This window comes from Bubalus bubalis, chromosome 2 (assembly GCF_019923935.1).
Source record: "Bubalus bubalis isolate 160015118507 breed Murrah chromosome 2, NDDB_SH_1, whole genome shotgun sequence".
NCBI classification, from domain to species: domain Eukaryota; kingdom Metazoa; phylum Chordata; class Mammalia; order Artiodactyla; family Bovidae; genus Bubalus; species Bubalus bubalis.
The window spans coordinates 137,569,016-137,584,452 of record NC_059158.1 but is presented as its reverse complement, the minus strand read 5'-3'; positions in this window follow the sequence as shown (position 1 = coordinate 137,584,452).

The window sequence follows — 15,437 nt, the reverse complement described above, 5'->3', positions numbered from 1 at the left end:
CCCTGCTTATTTAGCTTATATGCAGAGTACATCATGAGAAACGCTGGGCTGGAAGAAGCACAAGCTGGAGTCAAGATTGCTGTGAGAAATATCAATAACCTCAGATATGCAGATGACACCACCCTTATGGCAGAAAGTGAAGAGGAACTAAAAAGCCTCTTGATGAAAGTGAAAGAGGAGAGTGAAAAAGTTGGCGTAAAGCTCAACATGCAGAAAACAAAAATCATGGCATCTGGTCCCATCACTTCATGGGAAATACACGGGGAAACAGTGGAAACAGTGTCAGACTTTATTTTGGGGGGCTCCAAAATCACTGCAGATGATGACTGCAGCCATGAAATTAAAGACGCTTACTCCTTGGAAGAAAAGTTACGACCAACCTAGATAGCATATTCAAAACAGAGACATTACTTTGTCAACAAAGGTCCGTCTAGTCAAGGCTATGGTTTTTCCAGTGGTCATGTATGGATGTGAGAGTTGGACTATGAATAAAGCTGAGCGCCGAAGAATTGATGCTTTTTTTTAATATAAATTTATTTTAATTCGAGGTTAATTACTTTACAATATTGTATTGGTTTTGCCATACATCAACATGAATTGATGCTTTTGAACTGTGGTGTTGGAGAAGACTCTTAAGAGTCCCTTGGACTGCAAGTAGATCCAACCAATCCATTCTGAAGGAGATCAGCCCTGGGATTTCTTTGGAGGGAATGATGCTGAAGCTGAAACTCCAGTACTTTGGCCACCTCATGCGAAGAGTTGACTCATTGGAAAAGTCTCTGATGCTGGGAGGGATTGGGGGCAGGAGGAGAAGGGGATGACAGAGAATTAGATGGCTGGATGGTATCACCGGCTCGTTGCACATGAGTTTGGGTGAACTCCCGGAGTTGGTGATGGACAGGGAGGCCTGGCATGCTGCGATTCATGGGTCGCAAAGAGTCGGACATGACTGAGTGACTGAACTGATGGGACCGGATGCCATGATCTTAGTTTTCTGAATGTTGAGCATTAAGCCAACTTTTTCACTCTCCTCTTTCACTTTCATCAAGAGGCTCTTTAGTTCTTCACTTTCTGCCATAAGGGTGGTGTCATCTGCATATCTGAGGTTACTGATATTTCTCCCGGCAATCTTGATTCCAGCTTGTGCTTCATCCAGCCCAGTGTTTCTCATGATGTACTCTGCATATAAGTTAAATAAGCAGTGTGACTATATACAGCCTTGACGTACTCCTGTTCCTATTTGGAACCAGTCAGTTGTTCTATATCCAGTTCTTACTATTGCTTGCTGACCTGCATACAGGTTTCTCAAGAGGCAGGTCAGGTGGTCTGGTATTCCCATAAAAACATGAAAATGAATTATGTTTTCCTCCCACACCCCAATATGTTGCCTTATACACCACTTAGAATGTCCATAACCCCTTTTTGGAGAAACTTAGTTTAGAATATATTTTGTAAGTTTTTGAAGTTGCCTTTGATAGGTTTTAATTTATGTTATCCTGAAAGCAAAGAAATTAGGTTTCTAGATCAGGAACTAACTATCATTTAAAGCAGTAACCACTGCCGTTCCCCCTGTCCCGTTCTTCCTCCTTGAGAGTAATGTGAGAAGAGCCAGGTGTATGTTCACCCTGAATGTTCAGATGGGGTTTACAGGACAGGAACCCTGAAGTTATAAATGTGGAAGTTTATATAAACTACATGCTGCCCTCTTCCCCTCCTGAGAGAGGAAGTAAAGCCTTTGTTTGCAAATATTGTACAGTCTTTTAGAATATAAACCAATGGTTCCAGGTTTCAAATCCCTATAAAATATAAGCTTGTGTGACTCTACTGAACAGGAGATAAGGGGAAGAAGAGCATTGGAGAGTTAAATGTTTCTGGGAAAAGGAGACATCATTATAGCATGTCAATTTCCTTTACTCAGGAAACCAAACCACACAGAAACATGGAAATATACATGAGGCATTGTTTCCCTGATAGACTTCTTGGAGTACAGAAATGAATAATGCCTCACTCTATGCTGACATTACTGTTAGAAACATTTTAATGATCAAATGAATTGAGTCAGGCACCTTAAATGTCATGACTTAAAATCCTTCAGCTGTGATCTGTTGGGTAGGGTAGGCAGGAATGAAACTGGTAGAACCAGCATTGGGGAGTTATTTTCTAATATTAAAGTTTGTCAAATATGTGTGTGTAAAAAAAAAAATGGGATTATAATATGAAGGATAGAAGGGAAGTAGGTGAGACAAGGAGATTTGTATATAAAGCTGCTGCAAAATTTGAAATACTAGTAATGATGATTTAAACTAGGTTGGAAGCCAGACAAGAGTGAACCAATTTAAAGGTGGCCCTAAAGTGTGGACTCTAGGTTTTACCAACTAATGGGATGTGGTAGACAGTCCTCTTTCTATGTTAAATTTAACTGGGACCTAGCTTGATTCCCTGATGTGTAGTATATCATGAACACAGTTAAAATGTCTTAGGTTGCTGCTAGCCAATAGCCTATCTAATTTTCATTATCCCTAAGATTCTATTTACCTTAACTACAGGTGGAGGGATTGAAGAATGGATTTTCTAAGTCTGCATTTTGTTCTTTCTTCATCTTATTGCAATACCTTATGTGAAAGTCACTCAGTCGTCTCCGACTCTTTGCGACTCCATGGACTATACAGTCCATGAAATTCTCCAGGCCAGAATACTGGAGTGGGTAGCCACTTACTTCTCCAGGAGATTTCCCCAACCCAGGGATCGAACCCAGGTCTCCCACTTTGCAGGCAGATTCTTTACCAGCTGAGCCACAAGGGTGGTTCACCCTAGTTTTAAATTAACCTTTTTTTTCTTTACTGTTCCAGTGAGACTAAAATGCAGTAAGATCTCTAGGTGCCACAATGTGCCTGACAGGAATCTTCAATCAGAAATATATGCTGTAATTCAACTTTGAAGGAAAAGAAACAAAACATAGAAAACCTAAACAGTATAAGCAGTTTCTATTAATAAAAACATTCCAGACCATATTATAGGGTTTGTACAGACTGCCTTGTCATCTATAATTTCTTCTAGCAGACATTCACCTCTTGTACCAGAGTCCATGCCAGACACATTAATGTTCACTTCTCATTTCATTCTCCATAAAAACCTTTAGAGGGAAGTTTATTATCCCCACATTACAGGAAAGAGTCTCAGAGAAATTAAGCAATATTAATTCTATCAATATTCTATTTTCCCATAATGAATTCAAACCAAACTGTCTAATAGAGTTCTTCCACAGAAAACCTTCAATGTATAACAATCAATACTGATTCTCTTCCTACTCTCTGAAAATCCTTTCTGACCATACTAGCTATTCTTTTTGCTTTGGAGAAAATGTTTCCAATGATACACCCACAGCCTTCCTTATTACTTTCTATACTTCCCTTAGAGACTTCATCTATGACTTCAATGTTATATTCTTGGTGGATGATTCATCAAGTCTGACAGTCTTTCTCCCACAGTTCCATATCTAAGTGTCTCTGAATCAGTGGCAATATATTTAGCCTCCCTGAGACTGTATCCTCATCCATAAATTATGGCAATAATATTATCTTAAATATTACTATTAAGTGAGATAATGGACCAAATGCAGCTGACACCTTTATGTTCAAGAAATGATAGCTGCTTTCTTCCTAGTTCTCCAATCTCTAGTTTTCTCCAGATTAAGCAAATTCAGTTGCAACTCACTGTTGAAATTTACAGTTTATTTCCCTCCCTAATTAGCAGCTCTCTTTAGTTTCAAATTTCTATGAAATCCTCCAACTATAAGTTGAACCTCCATTCATTTTGATCATGTCTCCTTTGCCTACCACCCAGATCCTCTTTTGCATACCGTGAGTCCTAAAGAGTCCAGTATTTTAGGGCCACCCTTACATTGGTTCATTCTTTCTGCCTCCGACCCTGGTTCAGTCCATCATTACTAGTATTCCTCATTTTGCAGCAGTTGCACAAATGATCTCCCTCCCTGTCTCACCCACTTCCCATTTATCTTGCATATTCCCATTATCCTTTTTAAAACAGCAATTTAGCATTATTATTCTCTTTTTCAAAACCTTTTAATCTTCCCTCATGTTTTATGGGCTTCCCTGGTAGCTCAGCTGGTAAAGAATCCACCTGCAATTCAGGAGACCCCGGTTCAATTTTTGGGTCAGGAAGATTCCCTGGAGAAGGGATAGGCTACCCACTCCCGTATTCTTGGGTTCCTTTGGTGGCTCAGATGGTAAAGAATCTGCCTGCAGTGTGGGAGACCTGGATTTGATCCCTGGGTTGGGAAGATCCACAGGAGACATGGGTTTGATCCCTGGACTGAAGATCCCTTGGAGGAGGGCATGGCAACCCACTCCAGTATGGTTGCCTGGAGACTCCTCATGGACAGAGGAGCCTGGTGGGCTGCAGTCCATTGCGTCGCAAAGAGTCAGACACAACTGAGTGACTTAGTACATGTTCTATAGGAAACAGTCCAAGTTCCTTGACAGTTTGATCCATTGCCAGTCTTCTTTCCTGGTATTTATCAAAGACACCCATCTCCCCACACAGGCTGTTTCATTTAGGATTTGTTTGCAAGAAACAGAAAGCCTGAGAAATAGTTGCTTAAACAATCAAATTTTCAGGTTAGAAAGTCCAGGATAAGACTCCGTTAAGTCATCAAGAACCAGAGTTCCCTCTATCTCATTTGTTGTCCGTCCTTCATGTGTGGCTTTCATAACAAGACCATGGCTACATGATACTTCCATTCCAGGAAGAAGGAGGGGAAAGGAGCAAAAGGAATTCTACCTTTTATTTGGAAAGATGCCCTCTTTCCTCTCCCTTTCCCACTCAGAGACTTCCATTTACAGTACACAGGCCAGAATAATATCACATCTGCAAGGAAGATGGCAGAGCAAGATTTTAAGCTGGGTATGTGGGCTTCCCTGGTGGCTCAGATGGCAAAGAATCTTCCTGCAATGCCAGAGACCTGGGTTCAATTCCTGAGTTGGGAAGACCCCTTGGAGGAGGGAAAGGCAACCCACTCCAGTATTCTTTCATGGAGAATTCCCTGTACGGGGGAATTCCTGGCAGGCTACAGTCCGTAGGGTCGCAAAGAGTCGGTCACAACTGAATGACTAACACTTTCACTTTATGTGCAATCCCAAACAGCGTCTAAGAAGAACGGTGTATTTCTTGGGCTGCCATGATAGAATTCCACAGACTTCATGGCTTAAACAACAGTTCTGGAGGCTGGGAAGTCCAAGATCAATGTGCCTGATTGGGAGTTAGGACTTCAACCTACGAAATGTGGGGAGAAGGGGAACACTATCAGCCCATAACAAAAGGATATAAGGAAGCAGAGAGCCAAGTCTTCCATAGAAGCAAGCCTGCATCCCCTTTGACTTGTGTTCTCCCTTTTGCTACTTCTCTGCCATTGCTCAAAAACTTCTTTCTCCCACATCTTGGCTATCAAAATTTTCTCCATAAAAATCTACCAATGGCCAGTCAGGACTGATCTTCTTATCCCTAATTCTAGCTCTTGAACTAAAACTATGAAACTGTGAAACTATGAAACTGTCATAGTTTCATACCCTATGGGAGCCATCATGTTAGGTTACATTATGTGCAGTTCTTAATAATGTTTATTTAGCATCTACATATTTGGAACCCTTTATATGCATCATTTCTAAATCTCACAACACTGAAAAGTAGGATTACTTCACAGATAAGGAAATTGAGGTGCAGAGAGATTAAATAATATTTTCCCAGGGAAATGGCAGAGTCCAATGTTGAACATAGTTAAATTTAGTTCTGAAACTTTACCACACCATGCTGTTTCTCCAAATAGTGTCTGTTCCTGTCCCTCTCCATATACCTCTTTGTAGTCCCACACTTAGCAATGCATATTTTACACAGTGGAAATTTGTTTTCAAGATTTTGAATCATCTTTAACTATCACTCTGAATTCTTTTTCAGGTACACTCCCTATGTCCTTCTCTTGTTTGGTTTGGAGGGTTTTTATCATGTTCCTTCACCTGCTGGATATTTCTCTGCCTTTTGTTTAGTTTGCAGTGTTTGGGGTCTCCTTTCTGCAGGCTGGAGGGTCATCAGTTCAGTTCAGTTGCTCAATTGTGTCCGACTCTTTGCGACCCCATGAATCGCAGCACGCCAGGCCTCCCTGTCCATCACCAACTCCCAGAGTTCACCCAGACTCACATCCATCGAGTCCGTGATGCCATCCAGCCATCTCATCCTCTGTCGTCCCCTTCTCCTCCTGCCCCCAATCCCTCCCAGCATCAGAGTCTTTTCCAATGAGTCAATTCTTCACATGAGGTGGCTAAAGTACTGGAGTTTCAGCTTTAGCATCATTCCTTCTAAGGAAATCCCAGGGCTGATCTCCTTCAGAATGGACTGGAGGGCCATAGTCCCTCTTAATTGTGGAGTCTGCTCCTGTGGGTGGGGTTGGACCAGTGGTTTGTGAAAGTTTCCTGGTGCTGGGAACTTGTGTCTGTGTCCTGGTGGATGGAGCTGGATCTCTTCTCTCTGGAGTGCAGTGCAGTGTCCAGTAGTGAGTTTGGGGGTGTCTAGTGGTTTGGCATGACTTTGGGAAGCCTGTCTGTTAATGTTCTTGTGTTCATGTTTTGCTGGAGGATTAGCATGGGGTGACTTGCACTGGAGCTTGTTCGCTCTTGGATGGAGCTTGGTCTCCGGGTAGGTATGGAGACTTTTGGGTGGGCTCTCATCTATTAATATTCCCTGGGGTCAGGAGTTCTGTGATGGTCCAAAGTTCTGGAGTTGAGCCTCCTGCCTCTGGGTTTTGGTCCCCCTTTTACAGTAGCTTCAAGACTTCTCTGTCCACACAGCACAGAAGACAAAAGCCCTAGGTTAATGGTAAAACAACTCTCTACAGCCAGGAACACCCAAAGAGATTCACAGTTTTACAAAGAGAAGAGAAGAGAGAGGAGGGAGGGAGAAGTGATAAGGAGGAGAAAAGGGCGAGTCAAAAGAGAAAACAGCAATCAAGCCATTTATCAAATCCTTAAGAGAAAATGGATACTAAAAATTAGACACTTAATGGTATAAAATTGATTACAAATATCAAAAAGCAAAAATTAAAAACCTAGCTTAGAGATTAGACTCTTAAAAGTACAATATAAAAAAAAAACATCAAACACACAAAAAAATTTTTTAACGGGGAATTTATTTTAAAAATGAAGTTTTCTTTTTAGAGAGGTAATCAGTTCAGTTCAGTTCAGTCGCTCAGTTGTGTCTGACTCTTTGCGACCCCATGAATCACAGCATCCCAGGCCTCCTTGCCCATCACCGACTGCCGGAATTCACTCAAACTCCTGTCCATCAAGTTGGTGATGCCATCCAGCCATCTCATCCTCTGTCGTCCCCTTCTCCTCCCGCCCCCAATCCCTCCCAGCATCAGGGTCTTTTAAAATGAGTCAACTCTTCACATGAGGCGGCCAAAGTATTGGAGTTTCAGCTTCAACATCAGTCTCTCCATTAACACCCAGGACTGATCTCCTTTAGGATGGACTGGTTGGATCTCCTAGCAGGGCAAGGGACTCTCAAGAGTCTTCTCCAACACTACAGTTCAAAAGCATCAATTCTTCTGCACTCAGCGTTCTTTATAGTCCAACTCTCACATCCATATATGACTACTAGAAAAACCATAGCCTTGACTAGATGGACCTTTGTTGGCAAACTAATGTCTGCTTTTTAATATGCTATCTAGGTTGGTCATAACTTTCCTTCCAAGGAGTAAACGTCTTTTAACTTAATGGTTGCAATCACCATGTGCAGTGATTTTGGAGCCCCCAAAATAAAGTCAGCCACTGTTTCCACTGTTTCCCCATCTATTTGCCATGGAGTGATGGGACCAGATGCCATGATCTTCGTTTTCTGAACGTTGAGCTTTAAGCCAACTTTTTCACTCTCCTCTTTCACTTTCATCAAGAGGCTCTTTTGTTCACTTTCTGCCATAAGGGTGGTGTCATCTGCATATCTGAGGTTATTGATATTTCTCCCAGCAGTCTTGATTCCAGCTTGTGCTTCCTCCAGCCCAGCGTTTCTCATAATGTACTCTGCATATAAGTTAAACAAGCAGGGTGACAATATACAGCCTTGACGTACTCCTTTTCCTATTTTGAACCAGTCTGTTGTTCTATGTCCAGTTCTAACTGTTGCTCCCTGACCTGTATACAGGTTTCCCAAGAGGCAGGTCAGGTGATCTGGTATTCCCATCTCTTTCAGAATTTTCCACAGTTTCTTGTGATCCACACAGTCAAAGGCTGTGGCATAGTCAATAAAGCAGAAATAGATGATTTTCTGGAACTCTCTTGCTTTTTTGATGATCCAGTGGATGTTGGCAACTTGATCTCTGGTTCCTCTGCCTTTTCTAAAACCAGCTTGAACATCTGGAAGTTCACGGTTCACGTATTGCTGAAGCCTGGCTTGGAGAATTTTGAGCATTACTTTACTAGCGTGTGAGATGAGTGCAATTGTGCGGTAGTTTGAGCATTCTTTGGCATTGCCTTTCTTTGGGATTGGAATGAAAACTGACCTTTTCCAGTCCTGTGGCCACTGCTGAGTTTTCCAAATGTGCTGGCATATTGAGTGCAGCACTTTCACAGCCTCATCTTTCAGGATTTGAAATAGCTCAGCTGGAATTCCATCACGTCCAGTAGCTTTGCTCATAGTGATGCTTCCTATGGCCCACTTGACTTCACATTCCAGGATGTCTGGCTCTAGGTGAGTGATCACACTATCATGATTATCTTGGTCGTGAAGATCTTTTTTGTACAGTTCTTCTGTGTTCTTGCCACCTCTTCTTAATATCTTCTGCTTCTGTTAGGTCCATACCATTTCTGTCCTTTATCGAGCTCATCTTTGCATGAAATGTTCCCTTGGTATCTCTAATTTTCTTGAAGAGATCTCTAGTCTTTCCCATTCTTAATAGTATGCTATAAAAAATAAAAGTTAAAGGAGTAATAAAGAACCGTATTAGGACAGTATAAAGGAAAAAAGAAAAAGGATGGGGAAGAAAGGGGAAAAAAAGAATAAGAATACAAAATTAAATTAAAAAACAATAAGCTCTAAGATAAAGAGAGACAAAATATTCATTGACTGCAAGTTTCACTGTTTTTAGAATGTCATTTCTCTCCAAAACAATATGTATATTAAATGCAATCTCAGTGAAAATTCCAGCAGTCTATTTTAATTCTACAAGCTGATTCTAAAATTATAGAAAAGCAAAAAATTTCAAATAGTCACAATAATTTTGGAAAAGAATCACAGCAACACATGATTTCAAGATTTACTATAAAGCTACAGTAATCAAGGTGGTATGATACTGGCAAAAGGATAGATAAGTCCATCCACAGAAGAGAACAAAAAGTTCCAAAAATAGAGCCACATGTTTATGGTCAATTGATTATTGACAGAGGTTCCAAAGCATCCCAATGGAGAAGGAAAATCTCAACGTTTAGTTTTGGGATATCTGGATACTCATACTGGAAAAAAAACAAGCTTGGAACCCTTCCTCAGATTATATACAAAACTAACTTGAGGCGACTCATAAATCTAAATGTAAAAGCTCAACTATAAAGCTTCCAGTGGAGCTATTTCAAATCCTGAAAGATGAGGCTGTGAAAGTGCTGCACTCAATATGCCAGCACATTTGGAAAACTCAGCAGTGGCCACAGGACTGGAAAAGGTCAGTTTTCATTCCAATCCCAAAGAAAGGCAATGCCAAAGAATGCTCAAACTACCGCACAATTGCACTCATCTCACACGCTAGTAAAGTAATGCTCAAAATTCTCCAAGCCAGGCTTCAGCAATACGTGAACCGTGAACTTCCAGATGTTCAAGCTGGTTTTAGAAAAGGCAGAGGAACCAGAGATCAAGTTGCCAACATCCACTGGATCATCAAAAAAGCAAGAGAGTTCCAGAAAATCATCTATTTCTGCTTTATTGACTATGCCACAGCCTTTGACTGTGTGGATCACAAGAAACTGTGGAAAATTCTGAAAGAGATGGGAATACCAGACCACCTGACCTGCCTCTTGGGAAACCTGTATACAGGTCAGGGAGCAACAGTTAGAACTGGACATAGAACAACAGACTGGTTCAAAATAGGAAAAGGAGTACGTCAAGGCTGTATATTGTCACCCTGCTTGTTTAATTTATATGCAGAGTACATTATGAGAAACGCTGGGCTGGAGGAAGCACAAGCTGGAATCAAGACTGCTGGGAGAAATATCAATAACCTCAGATATGCAGATGACACCACCCTTATGGCAGACAGTGAACAAAAGAGCCTCTTGATGAAAGTGAAAGAGGAGAGTGAAAAAGTTGGCTTAAAGCTCAACGTTCAGAAAACGAAGATCATGGCATCTGGTCCCATCACTTCATGGCAAATAGAAGGGGAAACAGTGGAAACAGTGGCTGACTTTATTTTGGGGGCCTCCAAAATCACTGCAGATGGTGATTGAAGCCATGAAATTAAAAGACACTTACTCCTTGGAAGGAAAGTTATGACCAACCTAGATAGCATATTAAAAAGCAGAGACATTAGTTTGCCAACAAAGGTCCGTCTGGTCAAAGCTATGGTTTTTCCAGTAGTCATGTATGGATGTGAGAGTTGGACTATAAAGAAAGCTGGGCCCAGAAGAATTGATGCTTTTGAACTGTAGTGTTGGAGAAGACTCTTGAGAGTCCCTTGGACTGCAAGGAGATCCAACCAGTCCATCCTAAAGGAGATCAGTCCTGGGTGTTCATTGGTGAGACTGATGGTGAAGCTGAAACTCCAGTACTTTGGCCACCTGACATGGAGAACTGACTCATTTTAAAAGACCCTGATTCTGGGAAAGATTGAGGGCAGGAGGAGAAGGAGACAACAGAGGATTAGATGGTTGGATGGCATCATTGACACAATAGACATGGGTGTGGGTGGACTCCAGGAGCTGGTGTTGGATAGGGAGGCCTGGCATGCTGCGGTTCATTGGGTTGCAAAGAGTCGGACATGACTGAGTGACTGAACTGAGCTGAACTGATAAAGCTTCTAGAAGAAAATACAGGAGAAAGCTTTGAGATATGACGATAGGCAAAGATGCATAGTTAAGAGAAAGAAAGCAACGGCAATTTAAAAGTTGTTGTTATAGTTCATCATTATTAAAAAGACTTCTGCTCATCAAGTCATCATTATGAAAATATGCAGGTAAACCACTGATAGACAAACATATTTCTGATAAAAGATTTTATTTCAAGATATATAAAATACTTACACAACTCATAAAACCTCAGTACAAATAACCCAATTTTTAGAAGTGGACGTTTTAAAGACAAAAGTCAGGAGCTAGTATTTTTAGCAGAAATCTAAAACATACTCACTGCCACTTGGAAGCACATTACTGTTGGAGAATTAAGATGACATCATCTCTACTACTGAGATTTCTTGGAAACTTCCCCAGGGCTAGGCTACAGAATGTATTCTTGAAGAGTAAAGGTATGTTATTTATTTTATTTTGTTTAAAATAATTGTATAATACTTTATGCACCTAAAGAACTAAAGAGCTCCCAGAATACTAAGAACTAACAATCAATGTGTTGGGGGAGAGTTGTAGGGAGAGGAGTTGTTGGTTTTTTAAAAATAAAAACTCACTCTATTTCAGAGCTCACACTTGATGAACAGCACTAAGAGAGGGAATCATTTGCCCATTATGCGCAAGAATATTCAAAAAATACCCATCTGAATTATCTACAAATTTTCCCCTTAACTGAAACTACTCCCTTTATCATACAAAATATGTTCCTGGAAATTTAGCAGTATTTTAAGAATGGTGTTTTTTCCATGGGTTTAAATAATTTTACCAATGGGTTAAAATATGAGGTCCATTACAAATTATATGACTCAGGGTGAGGTCTTATTTAATAGTCTAAGGTGGAAACTTTCCTCATTCCTTTTGTATAAGAAGACATTTTATAGTATAGTTTCACTAATGTAGAACCTCCGGTTCATAATAGACATTTCAACTCAAATCAAATCCATGTTGTATTGTGAATTGGATAACAGTAGAAGCTTCTTTTTTCAAAAGAGAATGAAGAATTTATATCCAGTTTCTAGGGCTTTCCATGGTGCACTGTATTCAGTAGAGGCTAAAGCAGCTGTGAGTTATGGACCTTTCTCCTTTGTGAGTGGTGCGACATCCTGACACGCTGTGTACTAGTTTCCTATGGCTACTGTAACAAATTGACAAAAGGTGGGTGGTTTTAAAACAACAGAAAGTTATCCTCTGACAGTTCTGGAGGCCAGAATCAGTATCACTAAGCCAAAATCAAGGTGTGGTCAGGACCACTTTTCCTCTGAAGACTCTAGGGAAGAATCTGCTTGTGACTTCAGCCCCAGAACGACTTAAATGGAAATGTATATGTGGTCACAAAAATGCCACACTCCAATTTCCACTGGTTTGTGTGCAATAACTAGACTGAATGTTAATTTACACTTTACTAGTCCTCTGACTAGTGCAACAACTGGATCAAATGTTAATTTACACTTTACTAGTCCCCTGAATAGTCAAGTCAAATAAAAAAATATTTTTGGCCTACCTACAGTTATATCTCCCCTCCTTATTAAAATATGGCATCATGTAAATCTTTAGATGAACATAACAAGATAGACATGTAACAGGGCTCAAATTTCAAAAGAAAATTATAAGAATCTAAACTCAAGTATTACCTAAACAATGATTAATTCTATAAGCATTTGTGATATGCTGGCCTAGTCTATGCCAGGCATTAATGTAAGCTCTGAAGAATCAATGATAAAAAAGACATGATGCTGACTTTAAGGAGCTCACCTTGGAACAATGAGACATGTGGAAGCAAATATCATTATCCAAATTCAAGGTAAAAGCTGTTGAAGTAATGAAGTTGTTCATTTTTCTCAGGAGACTTGATATTTGAAGTGAGCCTTGAAGGACAGGGAGGAGTTCTGAGAACACACAAGAGTTAGAGAAGGCATTCCAGGCAGAAGCAACAGTGTGTTCAAAGGCACTGAGGTGTATGTGTGGGTGTTGTTCATTAGAGAGGTCAGATGGCTGGGTTGGTAGGACAGGGTCATTTTGAGGGTCTTTACATCAGGGTTGAAAGCTTAGACTTTATCTTATGGGCATCCTGAAGCCACTAGAGCTGGATGTGATGCTACTAAACTTTTTCTGGGCCATGTGACCTTGTTTTTCTGTTGTGTCTCCTTCGGGGTCAGTTGCAAAGCCAAGCTTGTTACCAGCTACCTCGGGCTCTCTGCTGAAAAAGCAGACTGACTTCTGGAAAGCTCTTTGTAAAGTCATAAGAAAACATTTAACTTTTATATTTTAGGAAAAATCCTTCACTTACTTGTTATGGCTTTGGAGGTACCAATGTGCCCTGAGGTGGCAGGGGTATAGAGACCTGCTTCTCCAACCCAGCTGAAAGAGTTTGATGTATATCCCAGTCACCTTGTGAATCTAGATGTCCATTTTATTGCTCCATGTCTCTGGGCTGGTTTAAGATCATGCATGATTGTCATAATTTTTACCTTTTGTTGCCTCTACTCCTTCATCTTAGTTGCAGGGGAAATAGCTTGATCTATGGCAGCATCAAAAGATATGTGCTGGCTGTCCATCTTTGTCCAGTCTGTGGCATTTGGCATTTGTTTCAGGAAGGCTGGGGGCAGGGAGGAAGACCGACTGGGGAGGGACCTTGGGGGGAAGGGGATCGCTGCTGAAGCCCCAGCAGATGATAACACAGATCTGAGTAAAGCAGAGGCCATGAGACCAAGCTGGGCTTGAAAGCAAATGATCTCAGGGAAGGATGGCCACCTCACTTGGCCTTGGCTTCTAGAATTGGCACACACTCTGGCCCTAAACAGCTGTAACCTGGTTTGGGGGGAAGATCTCTTTTTCTCTTCAAAATACTCCTTTCACATTTTTTAAACAAAACAGAGTATAACAAAGAATAAAAGAGATTTTTCCATAGTGAATGGCTGGAGAATCTGAGAATCAACTCTCTACACTCAGAGATGCTTACACTGTACTGATACTGCCAAAAAGAAAAAAAGCAATCAGCCATATTGTGGAGGTGTTCAAGAATGTCACAGGTTTTATAAAACCAACTTTTCTGAGTCTAAGCCCCTTTCTGACTGAAACTGGGGAGTAGACATACAATTTCAGTGGTTTCTGGACCTTCCCTCCCTTCCCCAGGGTCTCACAGGATCTGGAAACTTTATGTAGCCCCAGGATATGAGTGGTGAGCCTCTCCCATCCATTGAGGTCATGGTGGGTTCTCTTTTTCTTCTGTTCTGTGCTTGACAAGAGGCTTATGCCTCTTCTCCCCTCTTCTCTTTAGTCTATTTTCAAACTGAAATCTGCTCACTACCACAAAAAGCATTTATGATTGCTATGAGCAGAAAGCTGCCTGGTGTACTCTTTTAGTCACGTGAGCAAGCTTTCAATTACCTCTGAAGTTCTCATCATCACTGAGGAAGCAGTCTATAAACAGTTATTTTTCCTTTCCCTTACTTGACAAGGGGGAAGAAAAGATATAATGCTTGTCCTGTTCATGATACAGCTGAATAACTATACTACCTCTGTTTTTTTCCCCCCTAATAAAGACAGAAAGGGTTTGAATAGGTGATATAGAACAGCAATCCAATAGTTTTAAAATTTCTCCATTTCTCCCACAATGTCCTCTTTATTCCTCTCCTCATTTTTGTTGTTGTTGTTCAGTTTCTAAATTGTGTCCGACTCTTTGCGACCCCACGGACTGCAGCACGCCAGGCTTCCCTATCCATCACCAACTCCCAGAGTTTGCTCAAACTCCAGTCCATTGAGTCAGTGATGCCATCCAACCATCTGGTCCTCTGTTGCCCCCTTCTCCTTCTGCCTTCAGTCTTTCCCAGCATCAGGGTCTTTTCCAGTGAGTCGGCTCTTCGTATCAGGTCGCCAAAGTATTGAACCTTCAACTTCAGCATCAGTCCTTCCAATGAATATTCAGGGTTGATTCCTTTTAGGATTAACTGGTTTGATCTCCTTGCTGTCCAAGGGACTCTCAAGACTTCATTTTACCATTATGTTTGAATTTCTAATCTAATTAAGTTTGTGATTCAGTCAACATATATTTATTAGATTTCTTTTATGCAGTAGTCCTATGCTGAGTACTCTATTTTCCTCCTAATTTCTGGTTGAGAAATGCCAGCAAAGACCTTCATTTAGATGGATCTAGCTATGGAAGGCTGAATATCCCAACCGCTACTTTTACAAATGCTGTATTTAATGAAGAGGCCAAATGGGGCAATTTAGATGAGAAATTAATGGTTTGAGAACCTGAACTATCTTGGGTTTTTTCTTTTCTGTCTCTTTTAATTGAATTTCTCAACTGAATAATTGAAAAAAAATCTA